Source organism: Corythoichthys intestinalis, chromosome 16 (genome assembly GCF_030265065.1).
Source record: "Corythoichthys intestinalis isolate RoL2023-P3 chromosome 16, ASM3026506v1, whole genome shotgun sequence".
Classification (NCBI taxonomy): domain Eukaryota; kingdom Metazoa; phylum Chordata; class Actinopteri; order Syngnathiformes; family Syngnathidae; genus Corythoichthys; species Corythoichthys intestinalis.
In genome coordinates this window covers 15171159-15183424 of record NC_080410.1, presented here as the reverse complement: position 1 = coordinate 15183424, position 12266 = coordinate 15171159, and the positions used below count along the sequence as shown (strand labels likewise).

The 12266-nt window shown below is 40.7% G+C and overlaps 1 protein-coding gene across 1 annotated transcript in view; it reads right to left on the bottom strand.

Moving 5' to 3' along the window:
* The window catches only part of LOC130904392 (uncharacterized), a 33016-nt gene extending 22973 nt beyond the window's left edge, over positions 1 to 10043 (bottom strand). The window contains exons 1-2 of the mRNA XM_057817118.1: positions 9799 to 10043; positions 7176 to 7242 (exon numbers count right to left, since the gene is read on the bottom strand). The gene's annotated coding sequence lies outside the window, so the exon portion shown is untranslated. The remainder of the gene's footprint in view (positions 1 to 7175; positions 7243 to 9798) is intronic.
* Between the last annotated feature and the right edge of the window lie 2223 nt (positions 10044 to 12266).

The window sequence follows — 12266 nt, the reverse complement described above, 5'->3', positions numbered from 1 at the left end:
TTTCATCTCCAATTATGTGTAAGTTTAGCAAATTATTTGTTGTGCTACTGATGACATGAATGGCAGCATTTTAATCAATAACAGAGTAATATATTAGCAAAGTTTTAGCATTTCGAATTTTTAGTGATTACACATGATTTTGGGGCGCGAGAGTGTAACAGTGTGTGTGGTAATTCTGAACTTCCCCTTTAAAATAAAGACCTAGCTGTTAAAATATTGTCTATAAAAGTTGTAAACCAATAAAACAAACAACAAAAATTAATGAAATGAACAAGAATCCCACAACGTATTTTATAATGGGCCAAAATCATTTTTCGAGCAGATCATGTGACTAGAACCTAAGACACTAGCTTTTGCTTTGCTAAGCCAAAACTACACCTGTTGGAGGCAAGAGGGGTATTTAGAATATCTGTAAACCTAAGCTTTCAAATGCAACCAACAACAACTGAGCTTGAACAGTTTTACATATATATGTACAGTGCCTTGCAAAAGTATTCGGCCCCCTTGAATCTTGCAACCTTTCGCCACATTTCAGGCTTCAAACATAAAGATATGAAATGTAATTTTTTGTCAAGAATCAACAACAAGTGGGACACAATCGTGAAGTGGAACAACATTTATTGGATAATTTAAACTTTTTTAACAAATAAAAAACTGAAAAGTGGGGCGTGCAATATTATTCGGCCCCTTTACTTTCAGTGCAGCAAACTCACTCCAGAAGTTCAGTGAGGGTCTCTGAATGATCCAATGTTGTCCTAAATGACCGATGATGATAAATAGAATCCACCTGTGTGTAATCAAGTCTCCGTATAAATGCACCTGCTCTGTGATAGTCTCAGGGTTCTGTTTAAAGTGCAAAGAGCATTATGAAAACCAAGGAACACACCAGGCAGGTCCGAGATACTGTTGTGGAGAAGTTGAAAGCCGGATTTGGATACAAAAAGATTTCCCAAGCTTTAAACATCTCAAGGAGCACTGTGCAAGCCATCATATTGAAATGGAAGGAGCATCAGACCACTGCAAATCTACCAAGACCCGGCCGTCCTTCCAAACTTTCTTCTCAAACAAGGAGAAAACTGATCAGAGATGCAGCCGAGAGGCCCATGATCACTCTGGATGGACTGCAGAGATCTACAGCTGAGGTGGGAGAGTCTGTCCATAGGACAACAATCAGTCGTACACAGCAAAAATCTGGCCTTTATGGAAGAGTGGCAAGAAGAAAGCCATTTCTCAAAGATATCCATAAAAAGTCTCGTTTAAAGTTTGCCACAAGCCACCTGGGAGACACACCAAACATGTGGAAGAAGGTGCTCTGGTCAGATGAAACCAAAATCGAACTTTTTGGCCACAATGCAAAACGATATGTTTGGCGTAAAAGCAACACAGCTCATCACCCTGAACACACCATCCCCACTGTCAAACATGGTGGTGGCAGCATCATGGTTTGGGCCTGCTTTTCTTCAGCAGGGACAGGGAAGATGGTTAAAATTGACGGGAAGATGGATGCAGCCAAATACAGGAACATTCTGGAAGAAAACCTGTTGGTATCTGCACAAGACCTGAGACTGGGACGGAGATTTATCTTCCAACAGGACAATGATCCAAAACATAAAGCCAAATCTACAATGGAATGGTTCAAAAATAAACGTATCCAGGTGTTAGAATGGCCAAGTCAAAGTCCAGACCTGAATCCAATCGAGAATCTGTGGAAAGAGCTGAAGACTGCTGTTCACAAACACTCTCCATCCAACCTCACTGAGCTCGAGCTGTTTTGCAAGGAAGAATGGGCAAGAGTGTCAGTCTCTCGATGTGCAAAACTGATAGAAACATACCCCAAGCGACTTGCAGCTGTAATTGGAGCAAAAGGTGGCGCTACAAAGTATTAACGCAAGGGGGCCGAATAATATTGCACGCCCCACTTTTCAGTTTTTTATTTGTTAAAAAAGTTTAAATTATCCAATAAATTTTGTTCCACTTCACGATTGTGTCCGACTTGTTGTTGATTCTTGACAAAAAATTAAAATTTTATATCTTGATGTTTGAAGCCTGAAATGTGGCGAAAGGTTGCAAGGTTCAAGGGGGCCGAATACTTTTGCAAGACACTGTATGTATACAGTATTGGCCAAAAGTTTGGTGATACCTCAAAGGTGGATACTTTGAAGAATGTACAATATAAAACCCGTTTTCAGTTATTTCACTTTTTTTTGCCATTCCACATGTTCGTTCATAGTTTTGATGTATTCAGAGAGGATTTACAAAAGTAGTTAAAATATATAAAACGTAAAAATGTTTAGGTGTGTTCAAACTTTTGACTTTTGTTTCAGTCATCAACATGCTTTGCCTCCCGCCCCACAAAAGTAAAACTCCGCCTATGGTTACAAACACTGACAATAAAATGTGCATAAAGGCTGGTTACAAACTTTGCTTCGAGTTTTGTCGCGTTGTCCTGTAATTCCGCATTGTCCTGTAATTCCAAGTGCTTCCTTGTTGAATTGAATGTAGAGTTTTTAGCGGCCGACAGTCTTTTACAGCTAGCGCAAAGTTTGCAATGCACGAAGATATTTTTGTCATCTTTACTGGACAGAAATGTGAATTAATGGCTGTATTTCCAGTGAGCAAAGGCATCCATTTGCGGTGTATATCCTGCCTTTCACTGTTAGCCTCGCTGCCTCGTCAGAATGCTATGTTGTTGACCGCCGTGGCAGACAGCCTCAAACAGCATCTTAACACACATGACCCGTTTTTTTCCCCCCGATGAGAAATGCTCTTCGTACATGACTACGGTATTCTTCATTCTACATACATTATGAGGCAAAAACAAAATAGTAACGCACAGGCACTAGGGAAACTAACTTTAATCAGATTACTGGTTTGGAAAAATGAACGCGTTAGATTACTCGTTACTGAAGAAAGTAATCAGATTATAACGCGTTACTGACAACACTGTATATATATATATATATATACATATATATATATATATATATATATGGCAACTTTAGTAAGGGGGAAGTGTAAATAAATTATATAATTAAGATGTGTTATCAATGAAAAAATTAAAATTGTTCGTTGGCTGTCACTGAGTAGCATTTGCGATCGCTACACAAAGCTAACTAAAGTACCCCCAAGAACGGTAAGAGACGTAGGACAACCAGAGGATATATAAGAAAGACAGGGCTGATGGTAAAGGATAGCTTGTTGAAACAGGAGAATGTGATGTCAGTCGCGTTGATAAAAAAGCTAAAGCTATGCTTAGGTCGGCTCGTTTTTTTTCATCTTTTTCAGCCTTCGACACTCAAGCCATCTCTTTAACTGAACATTTTTATGTTCTTCCACATCTTTGCCAGTGAATTTGGCACCAGGCACATCATTTTCGGAGAGAATTGGTAGCTTTACCTCTGTAAATATCTCCTTCGTACACGATTTCCATTCATTTTCTATTAGGGACAAGCGGTGGCTTGTCCCTACTTAGCAACAGTAGCTAATGTCATGAATATTAATGATCGGAGGTGACGTGTTGCTTGCGGTACGCCATTATAAGTACAGCGAGCGGGCATACTAACTTAAAAAAACATGCTCGGAAACCTAAGAATCAAGAGCGTAGGTTTGGTCTCAACACGGGTAGGGACGATATAACAACATAACCTGCATGTGCACTTTTTGCTGGGAACGGAACATTAATAAGACCAAACAGATTATTCAACGCGGTTGAGGGCCACATGTCTCACGAATATGAACCTAATTGGTAGGCGAAACGATAAAAGCAAAAATAAATCTGGATTCACTTATACAAACTTTTATGTGTATTGGTTCACGTGATACTACATTCGATTCAAACCTTTGATTTCAAAAACTACTAATTGGGGTGCAACGGTTCAGTTACCCCACGGTTCGATTTGAACCTCGGTTTTGGGATCACTGTTTCGGTTCGGTTTGCGTTTTGCTTTTTTTTTTTTTTTTTTTAAACTGCCTTTATTTTGCTTTAAAGAAAATGAAACAAACACTTAAAATGTAAACATTTTCAACTGTTCAAATGCCTCTTAGCTCTTTGGCTAGTGCAGTGACTGACTATAGAAATACACACACAGTAGTAAAAAAGTTACTTGGCAAAGTAACTGGTGTTACCGTTCATGTTTTTTTTTTTTTTCATTTAAAACAAACAAACAAACAAACAAACAAACAAAACCCCAAACAAAAACATAGTAACCTTTGCTATGTTTGGAGGTCATTTAATGTTGTGATTCAACCGTTAAAGTTGATAAAGTTTTTGCATTAGTTCCCTTCTGTCTACTTTCGACATGTGAAAATTTTAAAACTGTTTCATCCTTTAAAGATAGACTCAAGTGAAGATTTTGCCGATTTAGGAGTATTTTAGATAAAAAGTTACTTAGGTTCGCTAGGAAGGTTCACTACAAAAGAGCCTTTCTGAGAAGTTTACTGCTCTAAAATGCCGGTTGTTTACTAATGCTACCGAGTCTGTCATTTCGCATGTAGTTCTTTATGCAAGAGATATTTAGGCGTAGATTGTAGGCTGTCGGCTACAGTCAGTAAATATTGGAGCCACCTAGCCTAGCATCGCGTTTGCTACAGCTAGAACAAACACTCTTCCCTCTCCGTGTCTCTGACTTTTCTCTAACGCACATTGTCTCGTTGCCGAAACGTTATAATGGATCGTCACAGTTAGGTAGTAGCACTCTGTAGCACGGGACGTCCAACTATCAGTGGTCAGGGCGAAACTATGTGCTTTAGCGAAATCATTTTCGATGGCTTTGCGTGCCATTTAATAAATGTCGGGGATTACGTTGTTGGAGAAATATGTCCGTGAGGGAACAACTTAACGCGGGTCAAGCGTTGCAAATAAATTAACGAAGCCCGCCGTGTGTTTTCACTGGTGTCGTCTTCGGGGTTGTCCTGCTCTGAGAGAGTGATATGTGTGAGTGATGCCGGCTGAGGTGCCGAAGTCATGTTATAAGTGTTGCCATTAGCATAGGGAGCTTCTTGTTTTCTTTCTTGTTTCACTTTCACTTCGCTCGTAAGCGAGAGAGGGCGTTACTCGGCTTCTATTACACAGGTGCTTGACAGCGATCGGACATTTACTTGCGGGGCGAGAATTTCTCCACAGCTGTGCTTCACGTCACACACAGTCATACAGAGCTTGACCAATTCATTCCACAAGCGTTCGGAATAAATTAATTTCAAAACCGAAAAGGCGCGGTTCATAAAGGCGTATTGAACCGTACAGGGCGAACCGTACGGTTCGGTTTTGAACCGCAAACCGTTGCACCCCTACTACTAATGTAATATTTTGAAGTGCAAGTCTCTTTATTAAAAAACAGGGAGGTATCCAAGAATGAGTCCACTTCTGGGGGACACTGAAGCACCCCTAGAATCAAACTAAAGTATTGTAATATAAACGTGATTTGGGAAAAATATCATTAAGAAAAAAATCTGAGCTATCCAAAGCCCGATCTACATCTGAGGCATCCAAAATATGGTCACGAAATTCTGATGTGTGATTTTATTTCACTTTTTTTTTCATGTGAGTTCATGTTCATGTCAGTGTCCCTCTGAAGTTGACCCATTCTTGCACTCTGAAGCCACCGCGTTGAATTACGGTAATGCACTTAATGCAAACAATGAGCCAAATGAGGGTCAGCTAGTTTGACTTCGTTGTTCCTTGTGGAGGCTGGCCTGACCACAGTACTTTTGAAGGTTATAAAGTTCGAACATATTAATGCTATGCTAACTTGGACTTTTAGTAGCAAAATTAGTGGTGTTTCCCCTTCCTCCACAACATTGATGTCTTTTATATTACTTACAGTGGCTTTTGCTGGCCGAAAAAAACCCTCTAATATCCCTCCTCTTTGAAAGGGGTTGATAGGGGAAAATATTACATTATGCTTTTGTGAGGTGTGATTGCTTCTGTGACATAGATTGTAACAACTTCTATTGTTTTTCACCTTGTTCCCATAGTTAGGAGACGCGCTTGAGAATCTCACGAGATAACTTGTTTGGACACGCCTGGGTCCCATAGTTACACGACTGGGTCCCATAGAGATAACTTGTTTTGCGGCCATAATATTTACCATTTGTTGGCATCTGTTGCAGCACAGCTCATTTGTCCCATGTGAAAAGCCCTTTTTCAAGGGGGCTGAACCAAAAGTAGCTTAAATGTTTGTGATTGGATGGGGCCGCACCGCCCGGGGGCGGAAGTTGGCCTCTCCGCCTCCGAGGGGTGCGTCCTTACAAAACTGGACATTTCCGGGCGACCCATGAGGTCTAACAGTGGGTCACGTATGGATCTCCTGGCCTTTGTCCCTTTGCCGCTTTACTGGAGTGTTGTTGGCTTCCCACTCGTTGTTCACGGTAAGCGATTTTCATTTCTGCTGTAACGTAACGCGGGGATTCTGAGATTGACAAACTCAAATCGAGCATCACGTTACCATTTGTTTGCTTGTTTTTTATATCTGTTTGCTTGCTTTTGTGGGATTGTGATCAATAAATCTCATTTATTCTGCATTTTCTAATCAATAAACATCGTCTATTGAGCAAAAGTGTGCCTGTTACTGATTCCCCGCGAACCTGGAAATTTCGGAAAAAACGGGTGGAGGAGGCGGCATGTTGTATTTCCGTCAGCGAGGTTGTGTGAGTGTGCCTGTGTCTGTGTGGCGGGAGAAGGGGGTGGGGGGTCAAGTCATCTGCCAATCAAACATGCGTTTGAGGGAAAAACAATGGACACATTCAGCAAGTGAAAAGGATAATTCACTTAATAATTTCTATCCTTACAACAAATGAGAAGACAATCTAAATTTCCCATATAACTGAACTCATTGTATAAGGCAAATAAGGTGGGTTAAAATTTGGTGGGGACAATTTGAGCATCCTGAAAAGTTGGTAGTGTTATGTCTCTACCGTCTCTATGCAAACCTACGCCCTTGCTGAGAATAGTGGTTTTTACATTTTTGGAAAGGTTTTCAGTATGAAAACGGTCTTTCAATGGACAATTACATATTTAAAGAATGTTCTAATACAGATAGGTTATGTTGAAATTGAATGCCAGCTTCAAATTACCGAGCAAAAAATATATGTGAGGTTGTTTGTGGCTCTATAAGGGAAATGAGGGACAATTGCATGACATTAATTTTAGGAAAAGAGGGGGAAACTGTCTTGCTTACATATTTCCCTAAGAGGCACAGCGTTCTTCATCCAAGTTTTTCACTCGTCGCTCCAGGTTGAACGTCACTGTAAAATTGACATATAAATCGAAAGAATTAAATACGGTTTATTTAAACAACAAAATGTTCAATGCAACCAGATGATTTCATCTGGCCATAGTCTACAATCTTCATTGTAATGAATGTCAGGCTGGGGAACGCAAATTATGACAGAACTGATACTCGGGTGAAAATTTCCACAAACAACCGGGTAATTAAAAACCACGTGACCACCTGCGGCGACATCAAATAGTGTCGCGACTCTCTTTATTCTCGCAGTCGGTCATCCGGGCATTAATGGCGTCACCAGCCACAACAAAGCGTCGCCATATTGAAATGGGGGAAAAACACGAGTCACAAGCAGTTGCTCTGTCGTGCATTGTAGTACAAACGCGTTGAACTTTTGTCTTATTTGCGGTCTTTTTTTCCTGTCGGAATGACTAAAAGTTGCCGTGTTGCAGGTTGTAACACAAGGAAGAGTTCGGAGCCTTATTTGAAGTTCTTCATTCGTCCTCGTGAGAAGAAAATGACAAGCAACTGGCTGAAATAAATAAATCGAGGAACAGTAAAAGAAGACGGTTCCGTGGACCAGGCACATTTACGTTTGCAGCCGACATTTTATTACTGGTGAGTAAACTTTAATCGTTTTTTTTTGTTGTTGTTGCCCCAATTAGCTGCTAGGATTCAATAGACTAGGCAGTGGTTATTCTTACCGGAACCAACAAATCGCAAAGCGTTATTTTTCTTTTGCCGTGAACTGCTCTGATCGGTCAATCGGTACGTTATTGGCCTGATGGGAATTGGTTATTTTGCCGTGACGTGTTCACGGCTAATTTACGCTTGGAGGTGAATTACCGGTTACGGCAGAAATAATCACTCCGTATACACTACCAGTTTTTTTAGTTCCACACAGTACATATTCCACGTAATTGATAAAGGTCAACTTCCTGGGTGACTTTATGAGGTAGTTGTAGATGTTTCCCAACTCCACTGCAGGCAATTCCTTTGGATTGTTTATCCAGCTATTAGCTGCGACTTTGTATGGGCAGATTTGCAGACCAATACACGCTAATTTTAAGTTGTATCGCCTCCTCGCGTCTGTCGGCAGGGACTCGTGATAATAATAAGTCATGTTTAAGATGTTTTTATGAAAAAAAAGATGCAAAACAGCTGAAATACATGAATTTCTGACAACATTTGTCTACGGATGTTTACCTGTGCGTGCCCCCGTCTTAAAATGGCGACACGCTGCTATGTGAGATGACGTCATCGTGACATCACGCCGACTTCTCTTACGGCTCTGGTGAAAACGACCCAAATGAATTTTTGATACCTACCCCGTTATGGAGTTGTCGATATATTCTGTTCAAAAATAAATCACTGCTTTTTCACAATTGGCTAGAGGGAGGAATTTGGTCGGTGATGCACCTCTTAGATGATTCTGGACATATTGCTTCTTTTGAAAGACTATCTTCCAAACATAATTGGATTGATAAAAAGCAATATAACAATCTTATTAAAGCAATACCCAAGTCGATTATTAAGATGTCTTATAATTTGTTTCAAATGAAGCTAGAGTCGACGCTTCCTTTGCTGTTGGTAAATGGATTCAATATCAAGGATTCAAAATTAGCCAATGTCAAAATTCGGAAAAATTTTGTGAATGAAATGTACCCATTTTCGTCGAACAGAACTTCAATTTTGCATTTTTTTTTTTTCTAAAAAAGATGTTGAAATTTTGAGATCCAAATTCTTTAAATTTCCAATTTTACTAAAGGCAAAGGAAGTTCACTATAAGATTATTAACAAAGTGTATCCTTCAGCAGAATTTTTAAGGCTCCGTTTTAATTTGGACCGCAACAACTGTGTTTTTTGTAATGAAGACATAGAAACGACTGAGTACTGACCATTTATTTTTTGATTGTAAATATATTACTACGTTTTGGGAAGATTTGTATGACTGGTTATTTCCTTAATTGGCAAATTTTTTCTAGTTTCACAAAAGAAAATGTTTTATAAGGTATCTCGGTGTCAGAGTCATCGCACAACCTGGTTATCGATATAAGTATAATTCTTGGGAAATTTTTCATACATAAGAATAAATATTTCAAATCTAGTACTACTTTTACTATTTTTCCACAAAGAATTATGTTACTATTTTTCTTCTCTGAAACATATGAAGGGAAAAATTGCTTTGAAACTGTGAAATTGCCGAGGAGCTGGACTTGGCTAATAGACCCTAGTCTTTTTCTTTTACTATAATTCTCTCATTACATGATTTAGCTTTCACTCACTGCCATCTACTGGCTCAAATTTGCAATGACAGCATAAAACTAATGGTATCTACTGGATCAGAGAAAAATAAGGATTGTATCCTAAATTTACAACAGTCTGCAATAGTGGAGTAAAAAAAACAATGACAACCACGACGGTTTACACAACTGTGGAATGTCCACTACTCCAAAAGTAAAAAAAAAAAAAAAAAAAAAAGTGTCTAACGTAAACCATCAACAAGCACGTCATATTTCCTTGACGGCTACGGAAATGATTTGAAATCGTTTAAAAATAGTTGAAAACCTTTTACCCAAGTCTTGGTGCGTCGAAAAATGTCGATTTAGTTGCGAGGCACGTCGTCTGGGCTGTAGTTCCCAACGTGTTCAAACAAACTTCGGCTGGTTTGAGTTACCTCGCTCACCCACTCTCCAAAAGAGAGTCTGGCTGCAGCCCGCCTCCGTCGTCTGTGTTATCGTTTCCCCCGCCTGTGTGGAATAGCCTGTTCAAAGAAATTTCCTGTACAAGGCGCGCCTACAAAGCAGGAGCAGACACGCACACACGTTGTCTTCACACGTATATCACTTTTTTTTTTTTTTTAATGGAAAAATGCCTTTCCCTTTCTGCAGCAATAATATGTTTGCATTGGATATCAAGCACGGCATGGGAAAAACAGCATTTGCACTTTCAAATGAGACGCAAATACTGTACATAATAATAATAACAATAATAATAATAATCCTTTGAATTACAATAGGGCTCTCGCACCGCTAGGGGCCAATGTTACATGGATTGGACGTCTCGTGACGTCAATGGCAGCCAATGAGTAAATTGGCACTGCAACAAAGATGATTTTAATCTGTTATTTATCGTAAAAAACATTTTCTTATATTACCTAATTGTACTGACCTGTCAAAGGCAGATTTATTTAAGGTACTGGAGCTCATTCGATGGTACAAAATAATATACATTACATTTATAAAGAAATACGCCACAAGCAAACATTCACACTCAGAATACTTTGAGATGGAAAGCCAGGGTTTGGCCAAGCATTTCCCGTAAAGCACGTGACTGATCTGAACCGAAAGTAAAAATACAATTTCTAATCCCTTATTGATTTCACTCACACATCTGATGAAAATATAAAACGTGTAATAAAAAATGATCTATGAAATCTGCTCACAAGCAGATGCATCATATTTAATAAGATTAGCACAAAATTCGGTCTGGTAAACTGAAAGATTTCGATTTAAGTATACTAAAGAAAAGAGAAAAACAACAGTCTGTTGGAAATGTTGCTGTTTAAATTGGCACTTTAACAAATGTGCAGTGCTTTCGCTGTGATTAAAAGTTGGTCTGCATTACAAAAAGGTTTGTGTGTGTTTGTTACCATATTACGCTGCATGAGAGTTTGAAAAACTATGATCTTGGGAAAGGCAGACTTGCTCTTATATATAGGCTTCTGGATCTCATTCGAGGGTACAAAATAATGTTGTGGCTGGTATGAGCATTATAATATTCAGAATTATAGTAACCCATACTTATAAAACAGGCTTTTCAAAACTACAGCCCGGGGGCTAGATGCAGCACAGATAGGATAGGAAGATAGGAAACTAGACATTCAGTTGACGAATGAGACTAGTGATAGGAGCATAGTCTTAATGAGTCTCCTTTCATGTGATAGATATACTGTACATATTAAGAAGGATATAATCTTAAAAACTCACACCTTTTCTGTCCACCATTTTAACACAAATACCATATGGCTTGATATTTCGGGTGAGATCTCTTAACTTTCTTAATCTTTCCTAAATTTTCAAAAAAGATGCTATCTTTGTAAGAGATTTACAAATGTGTGTTTGAATTTGGCACGCAAAAATGCAAAGAAAAATAAATAATGACACTTATTAAAAATTGAGAACTCCATGTTTAAAAATAAACAAATAAGTTGAAGCGGGTTTCTTGTTAAGAGTCTTTATTGCTCAATTGCTGTATCCAGCTCTGTAACTCTCGTGAACTCTCTCTTGAACCGGAACGCGCGCGGCTCTTTATAATGTCTAGTCACGTGACTGTGACGCAGCCGGTAACGCGCTCGGCCAATCAGACACACAATTAAGGTGGGTGAATTATGTCAACAAAGGGTCACCACACAGGTCCCCCCAGAATTCACCCACACATGACGCCAGACGCAACCCGAAACAAAAGTACGGAACGGAAGGGTTGCGCGGCCGGGGCGTCTGTGGAAGACGACCGAACGGACGGTCAGGCGGCCGTCCAGGATGCCAGATGCGGGACGCCCAAGCAGAACAGTCTGGAGGACGCCCAGGATGCCAGGCGGCGGGCGACGGAACGCGACGATCAGGCGGCCGTCCAGGACGCCAGATGCGGGACGTCCGAGCAGAACGGTCAGGAGGACGCCCATGACGAGGAGCGCGCCGTGCAGCACCGCGCAGGCGAGGCCGGAGAAGCGGACGCCGAGAGAGGCGGCACGCGTTGCTCAGCAGCGGTCGAGAACTGCAACGAGCAGCACCACCCGGTCGAGGCTGCAGACGAGGGTGACGGGCGCGGCGGTCGGAATGGACCGGTCGAGGCCGGAGACAAGGGCGACCGGCGTGGCGGTCGGAGTCGCCCGGCTGTGGACAAGGGCGACAGGCGAGACGAACCAAGTCGACCGGTCGTAGCAGGAGCGGGGGAAACGCCGAAACCGGAGCGACGCCATCGTTGTCCACAGGCGGCGGACGAGGAGAGACGTCGGGGACGACGTTCGCTGGCGCTGGCCGA